Source organism: Camellia sinensis, chromosome 2 (assembly GCF_055761805.1).
Source record: "Camellia sinensis isolate YWXY chromosome 2, ASM5576180v1, whole genome shotgun sequence".
NCBI classification, from domain to species: domain Eukaryota; kingdom Viridiplantae; phylum Streptophyta; class Magnoliopsida; order Ericales; family Theaceae; genus Camellia; species Camellia sinensis.
Window position 1 is genome coordinate 35,661,383 of NC_138962.1, and position 19,278 is coordinate 35,680,660.

Genomic DNA, 19,278 nt, shown 5'->3' on the forward strand with positions numbered 1-19,278 from the left:
AGTACCACTAAGTGATAATTTTCCATTTTTTAAAAAATGGAATTTTGAATTTCTTACAGAACTGTTATCTTCACGAGCTTTCACTTTATACGAACACGATTTGTTTGAATTTTATTCTCAGATAGTGTTCATCATTGTATTCTCAACATCACTAAAAAGCAATTTTCGGTACTGCCATGTACGCAACGGTGCTGTTTAAGTACCTCAGAATATAAATATACACGTGCATGTTATTCCTTTCAATTAATTTTAATTTAAATTTTTATAGGTTGAGGATATGTTTAGCCTTGGGTTAATATCGGCCTAAAAGTACACAATTTATCCTGAATGATACTATCTGCTAAAATCAAATCAACTTATCTATTAAAATTACCTTATTTATCTATCTCTTGAAATTCGTCAACCCTATTTATCTATTTGTTTAAATTCACTAAACTAACTATATGTTGAAACGTGAAACATATTACTCATTCAATATCCTAAGACTTATTTATCTATTTGTTTCAAATGTTCCTTTACTGTAATATATAGTATTGTAGACATTCTATTTTGACCGGCCCTAAGACTTGGATGCTTTCTTTTGATTACCCTATGATTACAAAACAAGAAGGTGTTTCTCACAGAATCCTCAATAAGAAAACTTAGGATTTGAGCCATGTTTCCAACCCTAAATAGCCACAAATTACCTTTCCAAGAGAATATTCTGACCTCACGGTTGCGTCTAGAATGGTTCATTTAGTAGAATCAACCTTCACTGCACTTCTGGGGGTTTCATTGAAAAATTCTCCTAAAATTTGGGTTACAGCACAAATATTTGAAACTTTTGGGCCAAATTATAATTTTCAAAACTCATGGAATATTTTGTTAAAGTCAGGAAATATTCCATCCATATGCCGAAATGCTGATGTGGCGGTCTTGCTGACGTGGCATGACTGGATTGGTCTTTGTCGATGATGTGGTGCTAACATGTTTTTACTCAAATTCATGGATTGGTCTTTACCGATGATGTGGCGCTGACATGTCTTTACTCAAAAAAATAAATTTAAGGAATGCTTAGAAGGAGGTTTAAACACCCAACCTACTATTCAACACCTAACATCTTAACCACTTTGCCAAAGCCTTGTCTTATGTTATATTTCCCCTCAAATAATATTAGACCACTCCAAACCAACAGGTAGAGAATGTATATTTTTACATTTTTTTTCTTATGTGTAGGACGCTCCCCTACCCCATTGGCTGACCCATATATTACAAAATACATACCTAATTATCCCTCATTATCAAAAAGAGATTTTATTTGCATCCATAAAGGAGTATCCCGTGCAACCACCTTGAAAATTTACCTTCCTATCACATTCTTGTCTCCCACCTTATCTCTCACCTTCTTTTTGACCTTAACTCTCCCTCATTGCCTATACAGAATGATCAGATTGTAAAAGAGGGGAAGGACCATGAAATTGAAGAGAAAAGAGTGAGAAAAAAAAGAAAAAATTCAAGTTTTGAGTCAAAAACACTTACATCTTCCATATACACCTTTCATGACTTTTACACACTGAAATTCCACCTTTTATACATCCAAAACATCTCCTAAAATTCTGAAATAGCTAAATTTTAGTAGTGATTAATCAAAGGAAAGAGTGAGTGTTGTTGAAAGTAAGGAAAAATAAAAGAGTTAGCCACTTTTCCACCACACATACCTAAAGCTCCATTCTAGTTTCGAATTGAGGATTGAGAACACACTTCTTAAACTTGAGGGAGATCGAGAGGAAGTTTGGAAATCAAGTAATTCAATCTTTCTTTGGAATGTGAATTTCTAGTCTTTTATTTTCTTATATTTTCTATCTCATATTTATTTTCTTACTTCTTATTTCATAGTGTTTTGTTATAATCCAAATAGTTTGTTTATCTCATATTTATTTTCTTACTTTATATTTCATAGTGTGTTATTGTAATCCAAGTGGTTTGTTTAGCTCATAATTATTTATTTATTTATTTATTCATTTTATTCGCTTGCTCTAGTTTCATATTAGTTTTGTTGTAATTTTACATGTTCTATCTTATATTTATTTTCTTATCTTAGGTTCATGTTAGTTTTGTTGTAATTTTGCACTTTCTATTTTATGTTTGTTTTCTTGTTTTAATCTAATCGGTAGTGGTTAATTGAGTCACTTACATATTTCTTGTTTGTTCATTTTCTTGGTTTTGTAATAAGACAGGTTTTGCTAGGCCTAGTTGGCCAGCCGGCCCATCTGGCCGCCCGGTTAGCTTCTTTTAGACAAGACAACATTGTCTTCCGATGTTAACCAACTTCCAGTGGTTTCCAAAGCATATGAAGCTTTTTCTTTTTTTTTTTATTTTATTTTGAGTGTGTTGTGAAGTTTTTATTTTGATATAATAGTCTCCTCATCTCTCTCTAATTTGGTTTGTAATTATTCTTTCAAGTGTTGTGATAATTCTCCACCTTGCTTCTTTCTATCCCATTCTTTTACTTGCTATCACGACCCAAACCCGCCCCTATGGGTTTAGCACCGTAACCGGCCAGTAATCCGTGATTACCGATGGCCTGCTTAACAGTAAAGACAGTAATGCAGAGTAGAGGGGCTGGCGGAAGCCAAAATAGTAATAAAAGATGTCCAATGAGCTGTGACAGTCTGTATGCAAAAAGACTTTTCCGAACATATTCACATTCATAAGCAAACACATATATACACCATATGTACAAACATTTAGGTTAGGGACCAAATCCCTAATTAGCATAGTACAGTACAAGTCTTAAACAGTATTACAAAACAGAGACGGAATGGTGAAACTGAGACACCCTAAAACAGCCTTAGCTCGGTCAGACTTGGAACCTCGATGTGAGGCACAATGGTTGGCTTGACAAAAAAGGAGTTAACCCGACGCTCCTAGCTCCGGTCCGGTGCTTGGACACCTACATATAAATATAAACAGTGAGCTAAAGCCCAGTGAATAACATATGCGTAAAGGGGTTAAGAATGAATGTTCTTTCAGTATTTAAAACAATCATTTAGAAACCATAATGGTCATATGTGGTACATCCCATAGCAAAATAGTACAGTAGGTCTTAACAGACCGAACAGTCAGTTGATGGCCATCATAACAGTAAACAGTAATGGTTTCAAACATGGGAATCGACAGAGATCTCTGTAACAATAGCAGTAACAGTAGATTGCTATGGATGCCACGAATTCAGTGCACAAATAGGATAAACATTCATTCAGTAAGAAGTATCATTTCAGAAAGCAGTACAATAGATCATTCAAAAAATATTCATGATTGAACATATCTTTACAACATTGTTACTTACAGAGCACTGGGCTATAGGCAGCTAATGAGCGTCCTCAGATGCCAACCCTACACAGTTACAGAACGAACACATACTAAGTTACATACTTGGGAATCAACAACTTAGTCCCTATCTTGACTCGGTGTGGTTCTACATCAATAGCCTCATTAAGATGCCTTAAACTAGGCCTAGGAATGCCTAGGATGAAATGAGGATGCAAAGATGTACTTTAAAACACTTTTCAAAATTTTCAGAAAATAGAGGTCTCACTCGAGTGTGGCTTTCTTCGCTCGAGCGAGCTTGTCAAAACAGTGGGGTCACTCGAGCGTGGACTTCCTCGCTCGAGCGGTCTGTAAAAATGCAAAAAGTGCTGGATGTTGAAGATCTCCGCTCGACGCTCGCTCGAGCATGAGACACAGTCCTCGCTCGAGCGTAGGTTCTCTCGCTCGAGCATGCGTCTGCGTGCACCAAAAACCTGAGAGCTTGCAATTCATGCCCGAGCCAATATTCCGTCGCTCAAGCGGATCTCTGAATACACAGGGGCTCACTCGAGCGTGAAAGCCAAAATCTGGAATTTCCAGATTTGCCTCCCAAGCTCAAACCAAGCATTCAACACCTCAAAACTCAACCTTTTGGGCCAATTTTCTGGAAAACACTTGAAAACCAACAATATAACATGTCTTTAAAGATCAATTTGTAAAATCAAGCCCAAAGGTAAGCCAATTGAACACAATTTCAACCCAAATTTCAAGAACAAAACAAAAACACAACATGCATGATCTCCTTTAAATTCCAATAGCTCAAATCAAGATTAAATTGGCAATTTGATGGAAAAACACGATGAATTCATGGACTACAATTAAAACATGAACTTGCATGTAAGATTTCATGAAAAACAACTTCGAAATGTCATAATATGAACATGCATGCATGGAACCACTCTTAATTCAACACTTTACTTTAATTCTTGACCTTAAGCTCCTATTCCTCCATGAAACATGCATGACTTGAATTCATAAACAAGAAGGTAAATATCCTACCTTAGGTCTTCAATTTTAGATATAGAAGCTCAATTATGCAATCAACCTTCACATCTCCTAAGTCTCTAAGCCAATTCTCAATTGAAGCTAAGTTTTCTCCTCTCTCACTCTTTCTCTCGGTTTTGTCTCTAGAGATGAACAAGAATGATGCATCAAAAGGCTCCAAAACAATGTTGTAGGTAGTGGCCCACTAATGGCAAAAGGGTAATTAAAGCAACTAATATGATTCAACATTATTTAATCTAATTTAATCATTCCAAATCAATTTCAAATTAAATTTACCATAAATCACATAAATTTTAATTAACATAAAACACCAATTGATTTCTGATTCGGTCACCGATAGGACCTTCAATTCGCAATTCAAAGATAAAACATGAACAGATCATTTAATGACTAACAGATATAAATGCATTTAAAACAGCATACTCTTGCAATCAATTCAGAATCTCAGTCAAATCAGTTACTTATCATTCTCAGTCACAATTTAGCATTAATCAGAAGTGAGGGTTGTCACACTTGCTTTCTTTATTTGTGAATATGCATCATATTTTGTCTTTCATTATATCCATGCTTTACATCCATGTTTCATGCATCTTGATTCGGCTAAGTTTGTATTTGTGGATTTAATCAATTCCTATGTGATTATGTGCACTACTTCATGTTCTTGAGATGATTCATATGTCATATCTTAGAAGCCGAATCTTTAGAAGCATTCTTATGTATGTATTGCATTAGGATTTTATATATAGGATCATGCATATTTTACTAATTTTGTTTTGCAGCTGTTCACGGGACGTCGGTAAATATGTAAGTTTTTATACTTTAGCATCCTGCTTGTGTGTGTTTTTCTTGTTATGTTTAAATATCCTACCATGTGGCTACTTGCTTACTTGATATAACTGTATAAATGCCAGTGGATAGAGGTTGCATCGTTTAATTTAGAATATTGTTGATTTTTCAAGTTTGTAAACTCAATTTATTTGGGTTGTACATCTTTAAAACTCTTTCAAAATATATAGAATCAAATTATTTCAAAATAAATGACATAATTTATATTTGTATGCTTCACATAGTAATTTTTAGGATTTATTAAATAATCGAAATATAAACATACAAAGTAAATAAAATTCATATCATGGTTTAGTAAATGTCGATCTTTTGATCGGGTGAGCGAGGTGACTCAATTAATAACCTTCCCCTCTCATACCTAAGGTTCTGAACCAAGACAACTTTGGTTATGACAAACAGTGGCCTTGGCACGAGTCATGGGTTTTCTAATTTCCCAAAATATTAGGTGGCGACTCTGAAATCTGATGACGCAGTCCATTTCTGGCAAAAGTTTTTGCAATAAATGGATTTTCTAACAGTTGTTAAATCTGGACTCTAATTTATGTTTCACATTGCACTCGTGAGATTAGATCAAAGAAATCGAGGGTCCAAACTATTTAACGCGCACGAATACTCCCCGGGCATATTACAAGTATAGATAGATTGAAATTGTTGTATTGACAATTAACAATTAAAATTATGCTTTGTTATAAAATAAAATAAAATAATGAGATAGTTCTAATTCTTCACTATTTTAGAATAAAAATATGTGAATTTTTAAAAATTGTTATATTGGTTTTTGAAAGGAAAATAATTAAAGAAATTTTAAGAACTTAATGAGTAAGAAAGAATTATGATGACATGTAATTTAAAATATCAAAAAAAAAGTTAAAAAATGAATAAAGACTTTAAAAAGATGTGATTACAATTAAAACTAATGTCATATTTATTAATAGGTATAATTTTATTTTGATATCTATTCATACTTTAACGTGCTTATTTAAAACAAAAATAAAATAAATAAAGATATTAATAATTTTGAGTTTTAAAATATGATTTGTAGACTTTCCATAGTAACTTTTGGAATGAATATATTGGATTTTTTTTACAAAAATTGAATATTAGTCATTGAACAAATCTTATAAGATTTAAAATAAAATTTATAAGAGAAAGAAATTAATGATATTGCAACATATGCATTTTAACCATTTTAAATTTTGAAAAAAAAAAATAGATTAGGACTTTAAAGTTCAATTATCGTACAACATTTTTATTTATATAATAATATAAATAAGGATAAATAATAGATAGATTAAAATTAATTATAAATATAACTATATTTAAAAGGATATAGTTTTGTATAGTTATATTTTAAATTCCAAAATTTATTTTTTAACTTCTTATATAAAAAAAATTTAAAATTTTAAATTACATATGATTTTTTTCCTAAAAACATATGAACTCGCACTGAAATAGAGAGAGAAGTACCATAAAGGGAGAGAGAAGCAGCATATCTTAAAAATAAATAATTAAATAATTGACTATCACCTTTAATAGTTTTGAAAAAATTGATTAAAATTAAAATTTTCTTTTTATAGTTCTGAAAAACTGTTATATGTTTGAAGTAATGCTATACACTAACTGTCAATTAACACATATCATGATATCAAAAAAATATTAAAAGTAATTTTTTTTTTAAAAAAATAATGATATACAAACATAAAATCAATACAAAAAACTTATTAATAATGATTTTGTTTGAATTTTGATCTATCAATTTATAATGAGTGACGTGTTTTTTATTATACAAATGATCCTATCATACCATTTTAGTATAAAAATTCTATTAAAACAAAACTAACCAACAAAAAATAGTTATAAACAAAAAAAATAGATAATGGTTGGTAGAGAGGAGGGAGAAATGACACACAAAATATGAAATACAAAAACAAAAAAAATGGTCATACGTAAAAAAGAAGAAGAAAAAATGGTGTATCTAAAGGATAAAAGAATCTGTCTAAAAAATATAATAGATTAAATATAAACTAATTTCCAAATTGTCTCAAAAAAAGAAATTTAAAAAATAATGAGTTTCATCATTCCATAAATATAATATTTATAGGGCGAAAACGATATGAATGACTTGGAAAAAGTATAATGTATTATGCTTAGGATTTTTGGATAGAAAAACGAATTGGTTAGAGAAAGAGTGTATAAGAATAATTTTTTTTCATATTTTCTTTTCTAAATTATAAATCATAGAATCATTATAAAAATAATAAATTATGTGATTTAAAAAAAAAAGTTATATATAGTATAGATATGCTTAAATTTATTTGGGAATAAAATTGTGTTTTAATTATGGAATAGAGAGAGAATCTAGATATAAGATTTTTTTATTTTATGTTAGGCTTAATTTTAGGTTTATATAGATCAGACTAGTTGTGAAAGATATTAATAATATACATTTTATGGGAGGTGAGAGAGTTTAATTTTCATTAGATTTATTTTAGGAGAGAGATGTAAAAACCTGAATTTTTAGACAACTAATTAGTTTGTTAATAATAATATTAAGTTAATCAATAATGATTATTAAACTATTAAATTATAATGTTAATAGCACCATAATTAATACCAATATTAAATTCTTTTAAATAAAATTATTTATCTTGCTATGATTAAATTTTTATATTTAAATACAGTTGTGGAAACTAAATGAGTTAAATAAATAATAACTGAATTAATCAGAGGATAGTAGGGAGCAAAATATCTAGTGACTAGGTTATATATATTCATTGATTTTATTCTTTACACACACGTAGACTTGCAAAAATAAATAAATAGGGGAGGAGACCGGCCATGAGTCGACCCTCATGGGGAAGGATAAATTTTGTCTTATATGGAGATGCCCCTTCAAAAGTGCAGCCACTTTTGCATGCTCGATCAGAATTTTTCTCACCTTTGAGTGTAGGGGTGGGTTATCATAAGTGTGGCATATGGGATAGGCAACCTACCAATGACCATGCATGCATGCATGCTTTCTCTTATCAATCCCTTGTCCAAGTTTTCCCTCCCATTTTAATCTATATAAGAAATACAAAATCCTCCAGCATAGAACTTGCAAATTTCAGCTAGAACAAGATAGAAAGAGAGGGAGAGAAAGCAACAGAGAAAGGAAAGAAGAGAGAAGAAGAAGGTCCTAACACTTGAAAAAAAAATTTAACTCCATTGAGATAGGATACATAGAAATACTCCACTTCTTTATATATATATATATATATATTAAAAAATGCATGCAAAACAATCTGATATACTTGATAATGCATGATGGAAGTATGAATGAACTCAACAAGAGAAAGGCCTATCTTGCATGTTTTAGATTTAACTTACTTTGCATTATCTCTTGCTATCTTCTCTTTATATATTCTCATTGCCCTATGGTCACACACTGAAAGACCTCTTGAATGCATGAAAATTTTCCCTCCATGAATAATGAAGCCTTGCATGTCCAAGTAAGAAAACCCTCTCAACCCTCTCAGTTTTTGTAATTGTTAAAATTTTCAGATTATATTTATATGATAAAATGACTAACTTATAGATAGAAATTTTTATATATATGTATATAAATTTTGTGATGTATATATCAAATATTTGAAGATATTGATAGTCTTAAAGTCATGGTATTATTGTAAAAATAGGCTTGCAAGTGTAGTTTATACCATTAAAGAGAAGATTGAAGATTTTATTTGGCCCTTAAATCTGCCAGAAAATTTGTACAAATTTTTAGACAATTTTATACTCAAAATTTGAAGATGATTTCTTCTACAAAGTTGTTGAGAATGACGTCTAATTCATCCAGGAATGTTTGCAACAATTATTGAGCTTTATACGAATTTATACAAAATTTTAATTAAATATGAAACTGTAAGATAGATTTTACTATATGTTTGAAAATTTATTAAAGATTCTATATTAATTCAAATCTGGTAATTTCTAACTAAAAGATAAAATTTGAGAAATCTAGTTTCATAATAAATTTTTAGATTATAGAGCTGATCTATGAATTTAAGTATGGAATTAATTTAAGAAAATGTGATAAATCTGTGTCATAACAATTTTTGAGAATTTTACAGAATTATTTATAAATTATTTTTGGAAAATTCTTTCTGAAAAATGACCTAAACATCCTTATTGAATATTCTGTACATTTTCACGAATTTTAGAATTGTATAAATAATTTATTTATAATTTTTATTAGCTAAGATAAAACCTGAAAATTTCTGGACAGGTTTAAGATCATTGCTTCAATTATTTATTTGGATAAAAATTAATTATTGTGTTGATCTAATTCATTAAATATTGTAAATTAGTAATCCATGTATGGGTGTATTGTGGTTTATTGAATATTGTACTAGTTTAATTTTGTAAATTAAAAATCCATGCATGTATATGATTATGATTTATTTATTTTTATATCCAAATTATTATTTCATACCATGTGTACGGGGAGCAAATATTCCGGCGTGCCCGTATTCCTTTCTTCCGAGCTCCGTCGATATCCGATCACCTGCGAGCAAATAACGGTGAGCTACCCGGCGGTGTGTGGCCGGAAACACCCTCCGACGGTCAAATTAGCACACACCTTAGAGGGAATAGAGAGAAGGGAGAGAGTGTTTGAGTGTAAGAGTTCCTTACAGAGATGTTCGTCTATCGCGTATGGGGGGCGCAGACATGCTTATATACCTTCTGAGCCCCATATCCACTCCCTGTCATCTCCTGACACGTGGCTCTGCTATCCCATCTGTCAGCATAAACCATGCCATTCATCACCTGCCCTCAACTGCCTGTCAGCACAGCTGGAGCTCGGCAGCCGAGCTGCCCTACCTCGGTCATACCATGCTTCATACCTCAAGCGCCTAACCGGATAAACATACGAAGGACCGGGCTAAGCGGCATCCTGGCCGAGCCTAGCCCGGATACTTACTTCGATCGGCCTTCCTGCCGACCATACAATCTCCTCGGCTGACCACGCCTTTCCGGGCACCGGCCACTCAACTTCCTCGGTTGTCCATGCCTTCCTGGGCGCCGGTCACTCGGTCAATCCGGCTTTGACCATCCTCGGACCGGGCACCCTGGTCCGACCGAGCACTGCCTTACCGAGCAGTTTCTGTCCGGTCCGGGGTGACACTCGGCCCGTACTCTGCCCGGCCCAAATTCTGGCAGCCCACTTTGGGTAAAAAGTTGATCGTCTCGGACCTATGCACCGTTGGGCCCTCAACTTGCTCGGTCGATATCTCGGCCCAACTCCAGATCATAAATCACCCTCTCAATTGCCCCTTAATCCCGTCGGCGAAAGCGTGACTGGGATTACTCACTTCGACCGAGATAACATTTCTCCGGTCGTCAAGTCGCCAAGCCTCCACCGAGCTAATCTGCTATCCTTCCCCGGTCATGTTCCTCAGCTTACAGCCTTGTCGTCGAAAGTAGCTCGGCTGGCTCTTCGTTTCTTCATCCCGTCGCTTCAATCCTGACGTAGCCATAAATGGGGACACGTGGCGAGCTCCCATTGGTCATCGAGAAGCCAACCCGTCGTTCTTGTCAGATTTTGAATTTTGGCGGCCTTTCACTCTTACATACACATGGCCTCCCTATGCCATTCCTTCATACTGCCTTTCTACTATCTGACGATCTAGAGCTCAAGCCCTCTCCTCTATCTCGACTGCCATTTCTCATTCTTGGAAGAACAGCCCCCATCCTCCAAAGGTAAGGTTTTCGATCCCCCTAGTTGCTATTTTCTTTCATATTACACACACTAGGGTACAAAAACATAGCTATTAGGGCATAGGTCGTAGAATCCGCATTAAACCTTCCACTGTTCTTGGTGTTCTTCGTCTTTCTGAAGAACACTGAAGAACTGGAGTGAACCGGGCTCTGGGCCTTCTTTTGATCCAAAAAACCGACCAAACCGGGCAAACAACATGTTTGTTTCAACCAAAGCAAAAACCGAGATGACAAAAGGACTTGGCCGTTCAACCGGGCTAACATCTGTCCGATTGGGCGACCGGGCTCCTTAGAATAGACAACCGAGGTGGTTTGGCACCCTTAATGACCGAGGTAAAAACCAGCACCTTTCGTGCGACCGCGCTTAACACTTGCCATCCTTTTCCTGCAGAGTCCAAGGGGACCACTGTCATTCCTGAGGCTCTCAGGACCGGGCAACATCCAATACACAGAGCCAAACCCCTCAGCCGGGATACCCTAAGCCGGCCAAAAATGGGGAAGTTCCGCTTCCTAGTGGATACTCCGGCTGCGCTGGCTACGTTCAGGGAGGACTACGGCGTCCCGGCCGATGTCCACCTGCAGCTCGCAGAAGAGGAGACCACACCTTGGGGTAGGGAGGAGTGCCCCTTCACCGTGCTATCCATCGTTGAAGGGGGTCTTCGTTTCCCGCTCAACCCTCTTATAACCAAGTTCCTCCGCCGCACCGGGCTGGCACCCACACAGGTGTCCACCAACACTTACAGAATAATCAACGGCGTTCACGAATTGAACCAACGGTTAGGCACCAACTTAGGCCTAGCCGAGATATTAAGGCAATACACGATGGGCCACACCGGTGACGGCCTTGCTTACTACTTGAAAATAAGACCGGGCAAGGAAAAAATCATAACCGGCACCCCGGATAAAGACATGCACGACGACGATTTTTTCTGGGTGTCCGGCAACTACGAAACAGCCGAGGTACCGGGCTGGTCTATAAACAAAAACTTCGGTTCTTCATGTAAGCCGCTCACCTTGCTCGGTTGGTCTAACTCTTTACTCTGCATCTAACCGGTTTCCCTGTTTCTTTTGCAGCTATCCAAGCCTTGCAAGCCAACTACCAATTCCCCAACGTCGAGGCAATTCGGGCCGTGCTTAGGTACCGTCACCGAGACTGCAACGAATTGCTCGGCTACACACCGACTTACAGATATTCTGCTCCGCGCCGGAGTAGAGTAACTGACTTCCTCAGAGCTCCTTCGCCACCTCTAGATCCAACCCTCCCAGACGTCCCATTAATCCGGTTAACCGACGAGCAAGAAATGGCCAAAAGATCTCGGATCAAAAATCTTCTAACCGCGACCTCAGCCGAGATACCGAGCGTCACCACCCGCTCCCCGGCTACTGATCAATCGAGTGCAGCCGTGGTAGCCCTTGCTTCTCCAGCTCCAGCTGCCGGGCAATCTGCCAGAGAAGCGCGCCGGGCTGGAAAAAGACCAAGGGCAGATCCCTCCGCCGAGCTCGTCGCCGAGCTGACAACCGAACATCCAGCCGAAACTCCTGCTCCCGTGCCCGCTTGGCGTCCTCAGCTGAAGCACCGGGGACAGGACATCCCGGCGACTGCTTCGATCAAGGCTGACAAAGAACATTTGCTCGCCTTCGATCTCTCCAAAGCATTTCTCCTACCGGGCGACGTGGTAGGCAGTGACCACGTCCCTGACACCCGGTTGGTAAAATCCTCCGTGAAGTCCATGGCCAGGGTAAGTCGGCGTTCTTTTTAACATTTCACAAGTGTTTGCTCGGTCCTTCTTGCTCGGTCCCCTTTCTGATGTACTTTGCTTCTTTGTGCAGGCCATTCAGAAACAACATTTGGTCTTGGAGCGCATCCACCGGCTTAGGCAGAAAGCCAACGACACTGCCAGCCAGGTTGAAAGCCTTCAAGCCGAGCTCGGCCGGGCTAAAGCTTCTCTCGAGATGGCCAACCATGATAATAACAGGCTGCTCGGTCAACTGAATGCAGCCGAGAAAAAACAAAACGAGCTCCAGGCCGAGGTTGACACTGTGAAGAAGGCGAAGAGGAAGGCTTGCCGGGCTGCCAACAACGCGGGTTTCAACGAGGCCGAGAAGAACTATAAGAAGCAGGTCTTTGCCACACAAGACATCTACTTCAAGGCCGGTTGGAAGTCCGCCTGCGAACACCTCGGCCAAGGCTCTGACACCGACGTATTTGCCAACCCTCCTCCAGCTTCTCTGCCGGTCTACCTTGTGCCATATGCAAACGATGTTTTCAGCGCTTTACAGGCTGAGGCCGAGGAGGGACTTGAAGATGGGGACGGGGAGACGGATTCTGAGGAAGAAGAGGCCGAGGTGCCTGAGCAGCCCGGCAACGATGAGCCCGGCGCCCAAGAAGCAAGCCAAGCTGTTGACCTTGATGCTGATGCTGCCGAGGACGCGTTCACCAATCTTTCCCCCCTAGTTTAGGTTTCATTTTCTTTGTTTTTGCATTTTTGCTTCCAACTCTTTTAATGTAACCGGGCTCTGTCCCCTCCGTTTGTAATGAATTTCTTATCAATGAAAAATTCGAATTTTTGCAAGTGTATGCACGGTTGTAATCAGTTCTGTCTTCAGCAAACATCCCGGTATGACTCATCGAACCGGAATACATAGCACTGTCTAAGCACTTCAGCAGTACAAGACAAATTCATGAACCGAAATAGCCGCTTCGGCTGTAACTAAGTCGAACAAATCAACACTTCCAACCGGAGTACATCATCTCGGTTGGGAATCCAAAGTTGGACAAGACACCAACTCTTCCAACCGGAGTACATCATCTCGGTTGAGAATCCTAAGTTGGACAAAACACCAACTCTTCCAACCGGAATACACCATCTCGGTTGGGAATCCTAAGTTGGACAAAACACCAACTCTACCCTTCTGAGCACTGACGTGCTTTTTGTGCATGTCAATGAAGGGCGTCAGTGTACTGTTCTACATTTTTTTTTTCACCATAAAGTACACTGTTGGAAGGGGACAAAACCAAGGGCATTTTTATCTTTTTACCCTCTGTCTATTCAGCCTTTTTTTTTTTGGCCCAAACATGTGAATAGTGTTAACTTTTTTGCTTTTTTAGTGACTTTTTGTCTTTTTTAGGGATGCCAAACACCTACTTATTTGGGTCATATCAATCAACATCTCCTCTCTACTTTTCTGCCCGCTTTCTCTATTTTTCTACACATTTTTTTTTATAAAAATCAAAAAGTGCATTTATTTAAAATATCTCAAATCATCCCTTAATATTTTGAAATACTTACTCTAAAATAAAAGTCACTTTGATATAATATATAGCATAGATAGATAGATTTTAGGGGATAGATTTTAGGAACTTGTAATTCAATTTTTTTTTTTTTAATTTATAATTACTTTGTTAGCCAATATTATTATTTTTAAATATTTTTAAAATTACAAAAATTAGCAATTTTAGCTTCTTTTTTTTTAAAAAAAAATCTATAGCTACTTTGTTAGCCAATAGTATTATTTTCAAATATTTTTAAAATTACAAAAATTAGCAATTGTGGTTTTACGTTTTTTTTAATCTATAATGTTTTTTTGAAATATATAATTATTTTGTTATGAGATGAGATTTGTGGTTTTTTTTTTTAATGTATAATTTTTTTTAATGTATAGTTACTTTGTTAGGAGATGAGATTTAGGAAAGAGATAAATATTGGGGGCAAGAGATTTTAGGAACTTGTCATTCAAAATTTTAGGTTGTTTTTTGTTTTTTTTTTAATCTATAATTACTTTATTAGCCAATAGAATTATTTTTAAAATTATAAAAATTAGCATTTGTAGAATGAGACTTTTGAGCTCTCACAAACTGTCACGACCCAAACCCACCCCCATAGGTTTAGCGTTATAATCGGCCAGTAATCATTGGATTACCAAGGCCTCTGAACAAAATAACATATGATTAGGGGCTGCAGAAGCATATATATAAAAACATACATAGTCCATCGAGCTGTGCAAACATACATGAGACAGATAATCTTAAATTTTATAAGCATACATATGACGTCATAAAAGTACAGTAATTACACGTCACCCCATGTACATATAAACAGAAATTTTTGTTCGTAAACCAAAAGAAACAAAGTCTTAAACATTCACAAAACATGGCCACAAGACTTGACTTAATCCAGAACCTCCTCGGGAGACACAAAAGGGTGGCTGACAAACACAAAACTCTTCAAGCATCATCTTAAGCCTAGTCGCGCGCTTGCTCACCTACATACATAATAATAAATAGTGAGCGGAAGCCTAGTGAATAATAACAAAGTAAAGGGTTAATGAATGATGTCCCAAAACCAATTCAGAAACCAGAGTTCATATCAAGACAAATTCATATTCGTATTCTTGTTCAAAACATATATACAGAAATCAAAGTTCATGCTTAATTATCCTTACATCCATTAGCGCTAACAGATCATATATAGAGCATCATAGATCATACTTGTCAGTTCCATAGAAGAACCTACGGCCGGGTACAGATAACTTGTTAGTTTCATAAAGGAACCTCCAAACTGGGAACGGATAGCTTGTCAGTTCCATATAGGAACCTCCAGCAGGGTGCAAATAACTTGTCAGTTTCATAAGGAACCTCCGGTCCGGGTACAGATAGCATACTTGAATCACAGCATTAATGCCACAAATATTTGTCTGAGTTGGACAATCATTCATAGTACAAAACATAGCATTTCATAGAATAGATCGTATTCCATATACAGAAAATAATTTAACTTGAACATAACTTTACTAAGTTATTACTTACAGATGGCTCCACTTGCAGAACAGACAAATCAGATAACTTATGCCGTGTGACCTACACACATATATAACAGAAACACATAATGAAATACACACTCGATTGGTACTTAACTTCTTTCGCCTTATTGTAGTGTTTTCTTGGTCTAAACCTCTTATTGTGTCTTAATCATGGCCTAGGAATGCCTAGGATGCAATGAAGATGTTAAAATATCTTTGGAAACACTTAACAAAATTTACTGAAAATAGGGGTCCCGCTCGAGCGCAACTTTCTTCGCTTGAGCGGACATACAAAAATGTGAGTGGTCACTCGAGCGTAACTTTTATTGCTCGAGCGGTCTGTAAACTCTGCAAAAGTACTGATTGTGTGATTTTTTCACTTGACGGCCGCTCGATGGTCGCTCGAGCGTGAGACTCAGTTCCTCGCTCGAGCACAACTCTTGTCGCTCGAGCGATCTGCAAAAATATGAAACTTCTAGGAGCTTGCAATTCACACTTGAGTGAACTTCTAGTCACTCGAGCAGAAGTGCAAGATCGTAGAATGGTCGCTTGAGCGGAGAAGCAGAATCTGGAATTTCCAAATTGCACTCCCTAGCTCAAAACTCGAATTCAACCCTTCAAAACACAACCCTTGGGCCCTAAAACTTGAGAAAACGAGTCTAAACTTGGAAAGCATAAAGAATTAAAGATCATTTCATGAAATCAAGGCCCATAAGCTTGTCAATTGAGCAAACTCAAACTTGACTTGTGAAAACACAACATGAATATGACATGCATGGAGTGATTTGAGCTCCAAGTTTCTATATCATGAGCAAATGAGATGTTTAGGTCAAAAACATGTTGGGTTCCTTGAACAAAACTCAAGTATGGACATGCATGTGGAAATTCTTGAAAATCAACTTACCAAATTATTAGAATTATGCATGCATGCATGATACACTCCCAAAGTCAACTATATAACCTCATTCTTGTCTTTCTGTAGGATTTCTTTTGAAATCATGAGTTGGCTAACTTAATTACATTATCAAAAGCTTGGGTTCTCACCTAAACTTCTCAATTGAGCTTTAAGTAGACCAATTCTTGAGTGATCAAGCTAATCCTCCTAAGTTCTCTTTAATTCTCTAGCAAATCATTTTTGGTTGAACTCAAGTTTTCCTCTCTCTCTCTCTCTCTCTCTCTCTCTCTCACATGTAGTCTTCAAAGATGAGGGATCGAGGGTAAAAAGTGTATTAAAGGTGTTGGAAGTGGCCTTATATAGACTAAATTAGGAAGGTTAATTAATTTAAGTTAAGGATAACTAATTGAGATCATTTATTCTAATCATTCGGTTCCAAATCAAATGTCAATTCAACCTACCATAAATTCCTAAAAATTCCAATTAACAGGTAAGTCAAGTTAATTTCTTGATCAGATGCTAATAAGGCCATCAATTCGCAGAACAAAACAATAACATGAACAGATCTTTCTACGATGAACATATATGAATACAAATAATAATTCAACACACACGCAATTAATGAAAAATTCCACTTTAATTACTTATTAAGCCTTCTTAATCATGGATTATATGTTAATTATGGGTCGGGGTTGTTACAGTCTCCCCTCCTTAAAGAGTTTGGTCCTTCAAACTCGAATTACCTTCATTCTGGAGAAACACCGGGTCCAAAGGAAACAAGTTAGGGTACCTCTTCATCATATCTTCTTCTTTCTCCCAAGTTGCATAAGTTCCTTCGTGAGTTTGCCAATCAACTTTTACCAACTGTATTTCTTTATTTCTCAATCTTTTGATCAGGCGATTCACACAATCTGAATAGCTCGTTCTTCGTAAGTGTAGTCATCTTTCAAAAGCACATATGTCGGCTCAATAACATGGTACGGATCACGCAAATATTCTCGGAGCATGGAGACATGAAAAATATTGTGTATGTGTTCCATCATCGAAGTTAAGGCTACCCAATACATCATCAGGTTGATTTTCTCAAGGATCTCATAAGGCTGAACATATCTCGGTTCTAGCTTGCCCTTCACACCAAATCGTGTTTGGCCCTTCATCGGAGTTACTTTGATAAACACGTGATTCCCGACTTTATTTTCTCTATCTCTTCTTCGAACATCAGCATAACTCTTTTGTCAGCTCTGTACAGTTTTCAGACATTGTTGGATCAGTTTCATTTTCTCAGTTGTTTCTTGCACAAGCTCCAGTCCCAGCAATAGTCTATCACCTACTTCAGCCTAACAAATTCGTGATCGACGCTTTCTACCATATAAAGCTTCATAAGGAGCCATACAGATACTAGAATAGTAGCTATTGTTCTATACAAATTCAGCTAATTGTAAATAGGTTTCCCAGCTACCTTGAAAGTCCAAGGCACACATCCGTAATAAGTCTTCCAACGTCTAAATGGTTCATTCAGATTGGCCATCTGTCTGTGGGTGATAAGCACTGCTTAGTTTCAATTTAGTCCTCAGAGCTTGCTGCAGACTCTGCTAAAATCTTGAAATGAACTTAGGATCTTTGTCACATACAATAGATACTGTCACGGAATGTAATCTCATAATCTCATTAACATACAAGTTAGCCAATTTATCCGTATTATACAAAGATTTGACAGGTAAAAAATGTGCAAATTTAGTCAAATAATCAACAATTACCCAGATAGAGTCCATACCTCAAGAAAAGTGAGGTAATCCCACAATGAAGTCCATCGTGACATGTTCCCACTTCCATTCAAGTATTGGAAGCGGTTGTAGCAATCCGACAGGTCGTTGATGTTTAGCTTTAACTTGTTGGCAATGTAAGCATCGAGCCACAAAATCTACAATGCTTTTCTTCATTCCTGGCCACCAAAATTTTGTTTCAAATCACGATATATCTTTGTATTTCCCGAATGCATAGCAAATTTTGAATTGTGAGCCTCGGTCATATCGCATTTCCTTAAATCAGAACAATCCGGTACACAAAGTCTATTCTGAAATTTTAACACATCATTTTCAATCACGAACCCAGGCCTCGGTTTTGAGTCAATTTCATCAAAAAAATTTCAGGAATTCATTTTCATATTATTTCTCTTTAATCTCTTCAATGATTGTAGGTTGAGCAAAAATGGCGGCTAAGATCCCGTCATGTTTACTCAACACAATTTCAATCTCATTTTCCTCCAGGTCATATAACAACTCTTTCTGATCGGTGAGTAAACATGACAAATTTCCAATAGATTTTTGGCTCAATGCATCTGCAACGATATTTACCTTCCCTGGATGATACAGAATTTGCAAATCATAGTCCTTGATCAGTTCCAGCCATCTTCTCTGTCTTATGTTCAATTCCTTCTGAGTAAAAAAACATTTTAAACTTTTGCGATCAATATATACTTCACAAGGTACTCCATACAGATAATGGCGCCAAATTTTCAAAGCAAACACCACAGTTGCCAGTTCAAGGTCATATGTTGGATAGTTCTTTTCATGTGGTCGGAGTTACCGAGAAGCATAAGCAATCACCTTACCATTTTGTATTAG